This window comes from Acyrthosiphon pisum, chromosome X (assembly GCF_005508785.2).
Source record: "Acyrthosiphon pisum isolate AL4f chromosome X, pea_aphid_22Mar2018_4r6ur, whole genome shotgun sequence".
NCBI classification, from domain to species: domain Eukaryota; kingdom Metazoa; phylum Arthropoda; class Insecta; order Hemiptera; family Aphididae; genus Acyrthosiphon; species Acyrthosiphon pisum.
The window spans coordinates 99,388,463-99,400,974 of NC_042493.1; the positions used below are offsets into that span (position 1 = coordinate 99,388,463).

General features: G+C 28.0%; 1 long non-coding RNA gene across 1 annotated transcript; it reads left to right on the top strand.

The window, feature by feature from the left end:
* The first annotated feature begins 6,449 nt into the window (after window positions 1–6,449).
* On the top strand, window positions 6,450–11,585 carry LOC107882909. Its single transcript, XR_001678984.2, has 7 exons — window positions 6,450–6,760; window positions 6,993–7,128; window positions 7,206–7,270; window positions 7,396–7,470; window positions 7,534–7,648; window positions 8,630–8,717; window positions 10,713–11,585. It is a non-coding gene; the product is annotated as an uncharacterized LOC107882909 (long non-coding RNA).
* The last annotated feature ends 927 nt before the right edge of the window (window positions 11,586–12,512 follow it).

A 12,512-nucleotide genomic window follows, 5' to 3' on the forward strand; every position in this document is an offset into this window, starting at 1 on the left:
ACTAGAAGAAAAAAATTGGGGGGAGGAAGTAAACAAATAATCAGGATATTATATTAGTTATATTGGGGATGTCGTAAATAATACAATAGGTACAGGAAGGTACGCGACTAAAAATTGATGGGAAAAATGAAAAAGAAACAAAATAACAATGTATCAAGGTAAATAAATTTATTCTTAATTATTTTTCACATAAAACAGTTTATATCATTATTCCTATATCAAAAAATAATATCCTATTTAAGGTTTAAACTATGTATGTTCATCAGTTTTTTGTGCCCCATACTATAAATTACATACGAATACAATTTTTTGATACAATAGATTTGACCTCAGTATATTAGATCTTGATCTAAACTTGTCAATTGCATCGTCCATATTTATATCAATGTCTGGATTGCACGATATTACCATGATATGATGTAGTCTCGCCTCACTCATAGTTGAACGTAAGTTAGTTTTTATTAATTTTAATTTAGAAAAACAACGTTCAGCACTAGCAGATGTATTCATTTTCACTGCTTTCATAAAAAATTCCAGATAATGCACATTTTTCATCGATATTTTCATATTAATATTTGTCATTTGAAAATGCTAATAACTCTCTTAAAAATTAAAATATCATAAAAATCCAAAGAGAGAACACAGATAACATCGCTACCTAAAAGTTTGATAATAGGTCAGATCACTCTAATATCAAAACTGATAGCATCCTACTGAAACTAGCGAACGAAAATGTTCTATGTCATACGTGTGTAAGACGGAGACAACACATGCGGGTGCGACGTCCCCTTAATAAATTTAATAATACCATCTATGTAGACTGTAATAATATTATCAGCTATAACAATGGACTATAGCAATCTGATTCTATAAGTATAATATATTAATATCATCATGATATTATCATCATATTATGGACTAATTCAGCGTTGAAGACTATTTATTATTTCCCATGAAAGCCCACATTTTTGTTGTTACTGCTTGGTGGCTTTTGGCGGCAATATCGTGTTGCGACTTTAATCGATTGAGTCAATTTTCATATAAGATTTACCTTAGGTTCATCGATGTATCATGATTATAATATTATTATATGACCAATACAATCGGCTCAAATCTAAAGAAAATAATACGCCACACAGATGATATAAATATATTTATGCGACTATGTCGGCAAAGATATATTTTCATACTAAAAAAAAAAAAATTACACGACATATCTTGGCTTTTGTCTAGGCTTCTGTCTGTACTCTGAAGTCGGGGCATACTACCCCTTCTCCCCTAACCATCCCCTGTAACAGCCCCTTAACTAATGCATTATATTTTCTTGTCCATTTCACCGATTTAAACATTGTCACACGATTCCGCGACACTATCATGAAATAATTAATATAAGACTCTATACACTAACGTTTTTCCCTCGAGTTCACTTCAAACACTTAGGGTTCATCGACCACCCAATTCGACCCCTTTTGCATTCTATTCTCACACAATATCAGGAATTCCTACCGTTACTTTTTAACATATTTTTTAATTTAATATTGTATTATTTGTATTTAACTAAATACAGTAAAATTAATTACAAACATTTTCGAAACTCCATAGCCACCATGATGTCTTCTTAAATATTACTTTTGTGGATTATTATTATTTTTTTTTTATTATTATCCTTGTTAGTAAATACAGTTAAATGATTCGGAGGCTACTCGAATTTGTATTTATATGCATCGACGTTTTTATATAAATTACCAACTTAAAAGTGTTACGCATTCTGAAAGAAAGGTTATCATTTGAAAATAATAGACATTTTTTCCAAGACCCTACTTTAAATGTTATAAAAACTGCGGTATTTAAGTATACTAAAGAATTCTTAAGATCGGATTTATTATTATTATTATTGTTTATTAAACGCCAAAACGGCAATTTTTCATCGTTTGCAAATATGGTAATAATAGGTGTAGGTGTAATTATATATTTATACAATTACATAATTACATTATTAAATATAAAAATAATTTAGATAGCAATAATTTAGAGAAACCGCGGTGTGCGAAATCCCATGTAACAGAAGTCACATAGTAATCACACTGATACTTGTGATGTTACAAATAAGTGACTATTTACTTCTCTGAGATGCGACATGGATGCCAAACGCCAGGTTGAATGATGGTACAAATGCGATATCAAAATGTAATTACTGTAGGAAGTCAATAAATCCTTCTATTGCATAATATTTTATAAACTACTTAAAAACTGCACAAGGTACACATATGTGATTACTATAGAACATCACTTAAGTATGTTACATTATACAAACTAATCATACACGACCTTTAGAAATCATATAGTATTAAATGATAACAGCCATGTGTTGACACAAAAATACATACATATGATGTATATATACATATAATATGGTTAGTTGTGTCTTAGTAAAAGTAAAAATAGCTGAATAAGTGGCCTAAGGACCAAGGGCGTCCTTAGGGGGGGGGGGCAAGTAGGGGCAGTTGCCCCTCCCTTGGCTTTTTTCTGGGTTGATTATCATATATTATTATTGATGATTTTAATGTTCTAAAAAAACTAAAAAATGACCTAACAATTCTAAATAGTGCACTAAATTATTTTTATTTTTAATATTAAAGATAAAAATTATAATTCTACGTTTTAAACTTTTAAATGATTGTAGAAAAGTTTAACAGACAGAACTTATCATTTAGACTACCTTTTGAATCTAAAAATTAACTATTTTTCTTCTATACCCATAGGTTTAGACTTAAGATCATATATTTATTGTAAAAATCATATAACATGTGAAAATTTCAAATTTAAATTTAGAAAAAATTTCAAAATGCTCTAAAAATCTTTAAATAACCTTACATTTAAAATCGTCAAAAAATTCAATGTATTTATATTATAAAACGAGTATTCTGTAGATTTGGAAAACAACGCTAAGTGCATTATAATCCCAACGCAAATAGGTATTAGGTACCGTTGTAATATACAATATCGCAAAATAAACTTTTTAAAATTAAAAATAAAAATATATTTTTTTTTTTACAGAGTGATTTTTTTTACACTCGATTCAAGGGCCAGAACTAAGCCAGAACTAAGAACGTTGATTTTATAGATTATGAGATGTAGTGGTGGGACCAAGTGCAATACTGTAGTGTCAACCTAGTTTTTACTTTTTTGTAAAACAAATTTTAATGTTCATAGAATAGCTCGAAATGTTTTATTTTATGAATTACCTAAAACTATAAAACCAACGATAACATTTTATCTATTAAAAAATAATGTATTTAATAATTTAAAATGACATAACAATTGATTAAAATGAATGCAGCAAGATTAAGTTTTTAACTAACAATGTACGTATAATTCATACATTTTTTTATATTCCTCGTCTATATGAAAGAAAATATGTCACAAAAATACTTTATAACTAATAGAATAGTGAGACAAAAAATGTAAAAAGGAAAATATTTTGCCCTCCCCTTGACAATTCCTGCGGACGCCCTTGCTAAGGACTATTGGTTGTTTACAGCTTTGAGCATGTGATGCAGAGTATAAGAGGTCTTGTAAGTTGGAACATAGAATTGGGATTGGCTTCTGGAAGAATGAGGAGGAACTCTGAAAGGAATGGCAGCAAGGAGATCTAGAACGTCTAGAGAACCATTTAGAGTTAAGTATAAAAAATCTATGTCTGGTTTATCACGGTGAGAGGCAAAAGTAGGGATATTTAAAACTTGTCTTATGTTGGAGTAATCATGAGGTGCATGGTAAATATTCATTTTAAAGGCAATACAGTTTAAACATTTATTTTGGACACGTTAGAGTCGCAGCTGGTCTTTGACCATATAATAATATAAATTAATTATTTAAGTAAAAAAATGAGGTAAGCGTATTTTATGCTTGCCTATAATATATAATAAATATACCTGAAATAATATATAAGTATATTTTTGGCTACCTATAATAAATAAATTAAATACGATATTTAATGTTAAATAGCATACACCTAAGGTATATTATGCTAGACGTGCCAAAATATCGGATATTTTATAATATTATTATAGGTCAAGGATGGCAAATAGGATTTGTTCAACGTGCCAACTTATGACAAAAAATGCATTTAACCGCAATAATGTCTTTGAGAAATTACCCGAATAATTGTTTAACACTTCTTGAGCAAAAGAAGATACGAACCTTACGAAATAAATTCAATTACGGTTCAATTGAACGCCTGCAACTGATCAATATTAGTTGTTACTGGTTTGAGTCCCAGGTGCACAACCGCCGTTAACCGCACTGTTGATAGATCGACACATACCTCATCGACATATCGAAATCATATATATAACTGTCGACAAATGATGCATAATAATATATTCGGAACGGAATGTCTTGAACTAATATATTGAAGTAGGTACCAATAATTAAGTTTTCTTAAAAAATTAATATAATGTATAAAATATATTCACTAAAAATTAAGAAAATGACGACAATTTATTATTGTAAAAATGCTCAATAAACTGCCAAAACTGCTAAAAAATGCGAAGCAAAAGTTTAAGTTTTTAATTATCTGATGTAAATCACGTATTTTGTACTTGAAAAGCATTAATTGGCCTGGAGTTTCCAAAAAATAAAGGGTTATAGTAACTGTAGAAATAATTTCTAAATAATTTCAAAAAAATAATAATTATAATAATTATTATTAAAATTATTATTATTATTTTTTTTTTGTATAGAAATGGTTGGCATTGTTTAGTCGGACAGTTCAGGTACCAGCATGCATCAAATTTTCACGATCATAATATCAAAATATTTAAAAACAAATCAACAGTGTTGGGTAAGTTACTTTTAAAAAGTAATAAAGTTACTTTAATCGTTACACAAATAAAATTGTAGTGAAATTACTTTACTTTTCAAATAGAAAAGTAACTCATTACTTTCTCGTTACAAAAAAAAAAATTAATATTTTTTTTTTCAAATTTCTTGGCAGTTATTATTCTGCAGGCAATAATGTAACTTTTTATAAAAATACATTACCTATGCTAAAAAGGTATAATTTTAAAAATGTGTACAAAAAAAAAGAAGATGTACAGTTAATACATATCTACATAACAAGACTACAATAGTAATTACTTATGAGTCATGGCTATTTAAAAATAGTACTTATAAATTGTAGCTACTTATCAATAGTAATTAATCATTATATAGTTAAGTATAGTATTCTTATATAGTATATATAATAATTATATATACTATATATTATCTATATTATTATATCGTTACACAAACACATAGTACACGACTATTGTTGAATTGAAGGTATATTCATAAATACCTACACTTTTCGATATACCTATAACTAATTTTAATTTAGCCGTAACACTCATGTACCTATGTATATATTAACATCATTATTTATTATTATAATTGAATTGAAATAAATACAAAACCTTAAATTCAGATTTTTTTTTTACCTACCATATCGATTACAAAATATTTAAATTAGTTCAATACAATTTCAAATCTAATTGGAAACTGACAGTTGTCAAAGTTTGAATAATAAATGTTGACTATAATCAAATACGGAATTAAACAAATTAGAAAAAACTCCCACTGGATATTATGCATCGAAATTATATGAAAAATGGTAAATTCAAATAATAATTTATACTATAATGTGAGATTGACATAGATAATTTATCCTTATTCATCCATATAGAGAGTACGAATCTGTGTATCTTCGAGGACCGACAATTGTTGTCTCCGTCTTATACAAGTGCGTAACATAATAAATGTACGCTCAGCAGATCACGTTTAGCTGTGTCAGTTTAAGAATTAGAGTGAACTTACCTACTATGAAACATTAAAAATGCTCTTAAATGCCTACTAACTTTACAATAACGGTTCTAGGACGACCTAACCCCACCCCACGATAAAATGGACATTTCCACCCAGAATGGGACAATTTCCCACCAGAACAAAAAATAAAAATGTTAAACAATAATAATATACAATCCAAATAAATTTGCTCAATATACCTATTTATATTAAATTAATATATAAATATTATTCAACAATACGTCATAATAACACTACCTACTTATTGATATTTGCCAATTTCTCTAATTTACCATTTGAAACCAAAGAACCTATTTGCCAACTTAATGTCATGTGAAAAAAAATATATATTGATTCGGGGGGAAATGTCTCTGTCCGGGGGAAAACATCCAGTACCGCTAAAATCGATAGGATGGTGGTGAAAAGCACGGAGGGGAGGGGGAAAGTCCAAATACCAAATATACTATGTTAGTACGTATTTTACGCACTTGTGAGACGGACAAATTTAATTTGTTATGGACTTCTAGAAATAGACAGATCATTCAATTAGTCTATGGTTTCAGATCACATCATATAGATAATATATTATGTATTATCTATGATTATTCATCAATTTAGTGTTATCAGTTAAAAAGTTGGTAAATGATAACATAAATTGATATCATAATTCGTGAGCTAAGGTTAGTAAAAAAACTTAGCAAAAGGCATATTAACTATTGTCTATTAAGCATAATATTTTTTAAGTCTTTAATGCGTACTTTGTTTTACATTGTGCGCATTATAATATTATATACCTACGTCCTACCTACATATAATTACAATATCGATTCCTTTATTATTCTATATTTCGTAGTGAAATCGTGCGGATAAACGAAAACGCAAAAAGAAACTGTTAGTTTCCCAAAGTAACTCGGTAAGTATTTTATAATTATATTACAATGATGTTGAATATGAAACAAGTCAGTGGTACTTGTTAGATATACAACATAACTTTACACACTTACACATACCTAATGTTTTTAGTCTAGTGAACAATAAGACATATCTAAATAAATTGAAAAAAACTGTGTACAATACATAACGAGTACCAAGTCAATTGTGTTTTGTAGCATAGGTAAATAAACTATTTTTTGTTACACTTTTAGGTGTGAAATCGAATGTCGACTGATATTCTGTCAAAAAAAAATGTTAAGTTGTATTGAAAACATTTTGAGAAAAATATGTTTCTTAATGATTTGGAGAACAGGTTGCAGCCAAATGCTATACCTACTCTATTTCTAGGTATGTAAAAACTAATACAACATTCAAGTATTCAACAGAAATTACTTTTTAATCACCTCTTATTTATGTTCATACAGAAACGATGAAAAGATGATTGTGATATGAATACGTATACATAGCTGAGTTGTTGACTAGTGACAAGGTTGGAATCTTTACAAATTCAACTATAACAGTGTCTTTTAGCTCAAATACTCTACTATAATTTACTGATAACCCCGGTAAATATATTTTTAAAGTTTGTTTTTATTTCTATCTTCATACATTTAGGTTGTTCAAAAACATGCACTACTGAAACGTATAGTAACAATGAAATATTGGCTCTTCCATTAATTGGTTCACCTGGTAGGTTAATATGACATTCATTTAAAATAATTATTTAATATAATATTCTTAAATTTTGTCTAGGAATACATGATAGTATTGACTATTGACTATTGACTACACTTCTCCTGGATATCATCATTATTTCCTAGTGAAAAATCTATATATTTAGATTTTCCTTTGGATTTCAAAAGTCTTGGTAAGATTTAATCAAACAATTTTATTAAACTGTAAATATATAATTTTTATGTATACATACTAAAATTATATAGTTATGATAAATATATAATTTTGAATATGCTACTTAATAATATATAATTTTCAAATTTTATGCATTTAAGTTGTTACAGTATTGCACCATATAATTAATTTGGTATAACAATGACTTCAACTATGAATCGTTACCAGTTCTAAAATTTTTTGTTTAATAATGTCTGATCTATCATTAATCATAATGTCAACTGTAACTACATTACATCAATATTCTTATATTATTATATTATGAAATTCAGAAATTACGGTTAATATGAAATAAAAAATAATAAAGATTTGAGATATACTATAACTTAATTATGGTCCCTTGGAGCTTAAAAATGAAGGGACTCATGTCCCATACTACAAGGTCTACTGACTATAGATGAATACAAAGGTCATATTATAATATTATAATCAACCTATTTGTGTGATTTCAAATATTACATAAATGACAGCTTATTAATATCTAATCACTTTGAAATATTAGACTGCGGACTGTCAGTTATGCATGAATAAATTAAATTAAAAGCATGACTGGTGGGTTACAAATTGTATTTTAAGCCTATGTCTGGCGATTTACATATCTATGTGAATGAGTGTTGGGGCTTAACACAACTCATGTAACATGTTACTAGTTACTGTTACTAGAATAGTATGAAACAGTTAGTAGAAGGATTTAAACATAATTTAAGTCACTCTCTTTTGGTAATTAACTTATCTTTAACTATTTTTGCCCATTAAATGTTAGTTTATTAACCATTTTGTACATTGCATTTTAAAACAACCGTGATATTTTTTAGCGCAATATGCTAGGCTATCTAAATAGGTACTAGATATTCTATCAGAAACAAAAAAATATTTAAATAATTAAAATGTTAATACTGTAAAAATCAAAATGCAATTTCTAATTACATTTTTATTTCAGAAATTGAACTTATTCAGAGAGGCATACAACTATGATAGCCATATTAATTGTACCTTTTATATTGGATTGATCATTGTTGAAACGTCTAGTGAGTATATTTTTAAACATTAAATACAAATTATGCAAACCATAACATTTAATGCCGTCCCTCTTTGAAATATCAGACTGCGGACTGTCAGTTTCAGACTGGTATGGTTAATGTGACAAGTATGTCAACTTTTACAGTTTTAAACCAAGACTCAATAGTAACTACTCTTGCTATTGTTGACTTTATTATTCATAATAGGTGTACACACTTCAGTGGTGTAGCCAGGGGGGCAAAAGGGCCATGCCCCCCTCATCGGCCGTGTTTTTTTTATTTATTATTGTTTTTATATCAGTACGTCCATCGAGTATAAATAAAGTAGAAATGTTATTCATTATCACGATTTAAGACAGTCTACTAAATCGCGTTTATTATCTAAAGCTGTGCCGCTGTGGTACCTAGTTCGGTTACAAACGTGAGTGTATCACCGCTTACCAACACGTCTCAATGTTACCAATTGTTTTGTCTAGGCGATCAGCAGTGAATTTTGTATAATATTTTATAGTATTAGACGTAGTGCTCGTGTTTCCCCACCCATCACATACCGCCGGCTTATCACATTCACACCACCAGTTTATCACGCCACCAGCACGTTATGGCTCTAATCTCTTGTATAGTCTTGTCCTTACCACTTCGACAAAATCAGTTGCAACATTCGCAACTTTTTAGCTTTCTCGAGCTTTACGCATTTACCTCCTGTTTTACGATCGCAATTCTCGACTTCTCGTTACCCAAACGCATCTAAAATTGTTGTAATTGTTGCGATAATTCTGCAACACTGGAAACAAAAGTATTGATAAAATATTTACAAAAGATTTACAATTGACATATTTTGACAAATACTAACTACAAGGCACTTTTACAACATTGTTACAGCCGTGTTAAACATGATAGAAAAAAATCAAGTATTTTCCATTTTCAATTGCTCAAAAAAACAAAAACTAAATGATGTATTTGAATTCATTCAACACTGCACAGAGCTTTTTCCAAATATAAAGAAAATTCTTCAATTATTTACTAATATGCCAGTAACATCCGCTACTCCAGAACGTACATTTTCAGTTCTTAAAAGACTGAAAACATATTTAAGAGCTACAATGAATGAAGAAAGGTTGAATGGTTTGGCCTTAGCTACAATAAATAAAGATGAATTGGAATATGAAAACGTAAAAAAAGATATAATGACTGCATTTATAAATAAATCGCTTAGGAGGATGGAAGTTGTAGATTGGACATAATAATAGTATTACAAGACGCTAGATTTAATATGTTCTTTGATAGACTAAAATCTACAGTACGACATGGAATTACTCGTGTCGCATTCGCAAAGAAATTTATTTATTTCTTCAGAATAATCTTTGCCTTTGTTCAATTCATTTGAGTGCTGGTAGTTAATATTACACTTGTCTCTCATTTTACTAATGGCATTTTTGGTTTTTCCTGTACTACATGGAAACAACAATATTACTGAAAATAATTTGAACCAATTTTGAACATCTTCCAAACTTTTTGCGTTAAACAGTAAATATATCCAATCAATAATATTATTTCTTTTCGTTTTTTCTACAGTTTCACTGTCGTTTGTCTCAGATTGAAAATATGTGTAAACAATGTCATGGTTTACTATGATTCACACAGATGTTTATGATTGTGACATTAGACCCGTCATTGTTTTCACACTAATATTCTGTAACACCAGTTGGGTTAATCTAATATGAAAGTATAACCATTCCTACTATACACCAGTGGTTTTCGAACTTTTACTAAACTCGGCACACCGTACTTCACGAAAAATGTTTATCACTAACTAATGTTAACACTAAAATAAAGAAAAGAAAAACAATATTTAAAAAATAATTAAATAATAAAAAACACTGTAAAAATTGAAAACTAAAAAAGAATTAAATTATGAAAAAACTGTAAAAATGAAAACTATAAATAATAAAAACACAACTAAAACTGATATAAAACTTATATTTCTAACAATTATATGTTTAGAATTAGCACTTGGTAGAAAAACCGCAGAAACACCGAAGTGAGCGCACAAGGAAAAAGAAGCTGAGAACCAAATTGAAAGCACGAGGAATAAGCCAGAGAAAACCGAATAGAAAATGTGTAGTAAAACCCGGATCACTTGCACCTGAAAAATACATAGATTTTAATTTTAAAATAAACTGTTAATAATAATGCATTCAACAATATTTTACACTTTTAGAAATCATCATTAAACTTGTGAAAATGCCACACTGGCACACATGGATAATGAAATAAGATACTATTAGGTATATATTAGATAGAATTATAGAAGATATATAATATTTGTGGAAAAATTATTAGCTCTATGATGCCTGTAGCCTGTGTTGACGGTTGTCACTTCCCAAATATTGGATATTTAAACAATAAATATTGTACATGTATCATTTTAACAATTATATAAAAAGGATACAACAATACTGAGTTCAATAATAAATGCAATAATCCAATCTTGTGTACAACAGTAAATGTAGACTGCATGTCACCTGAAAATGGATGAGAAAATAAATATAATGTGAAATAATATTCAACAAGAGCAAATTGTATTTAATTGTTTCTAGGCCCTAGGATGATGAAAGATTCATAAGGTGATAAAAGGTTTATGAGTCGTATCGTGAAATCTTGTCATCCAACTTAATTTGCAATAGCTTGTGAGCTGGAATACTCAAAACATGAACACTCCTTCAATAATAAAACTGTGACTGGATATTATGTTTCATACTTATAAATAATAAACTACATAGAAATGTTTTTGTCATTACTTATGGTATTTAATAGTAATGAATACTCAATTAAAAAGACATTTTTTTTTTTTTTTTTACCTATTTATTGAAAGAAATATTTCAAATATAAACCATTATAATATGTATTAATATGACTTAATTATGTTTTAAGTTAATACTGAAGCCACTAAAATTCCAGAATCTGAATAATCAACAATTACATTAAATATTTAAATAATGTATCAATTTTAAAATTAATATCTAATATTTTTTTTTATTGTCAAGAAAATCTTAAATATATTTATTAATTAATATTAAAAACTTAAATACAATATTACCTTACATATAGAAACAGTTTCAGTTATTCTAAAACCTGTTAAAAACTATTTGTCATCATGAAAATTATTTCTTTACCTATATTTTTACAGTTATACAAACAACTTTGATATAAGTCATAATTTTATACATATTATTATATATTTTACTTACAAAAATAAATAATTATATAAAATCCAAATGTCCATCCATCTTTTTAATGTACCTAGAATATTTTTAATACATACATAGGCAGATATCCTGTAAAATATTGGGTAGCAAAAAGATCCGTAAATCACTATCAAATTAACTTTTAAATGTATGTAACACAAACATATTTTATTGTCTGTATAGAATGTACTAATAAGTGTAAGTTTCTCTTAATCATAATATTTAGAACAGCTAATCAAGAAATATATAATAATGAATCATTATTAATGATATAAACACAATTAAAATATAATATAATTTGATATTGTATATTGTGACATTGGATATTAGTCGGTATTCGCAGTATGTTACCTTAAGATAATAAGAAAATCGCATAGTCTCCACATACATATAATAAATGAATAATAAAAAATATTATATCTATACGTATCAAATAATAATAAAAAAAATATCCATACACAATTATGTAATCAGTACTAAACTACATATAGTATTTCTATTTAAAGGGGGCTTTTACTTCAATGCATTATTGGTGGGGGGGGGGGGGGCAAACTAA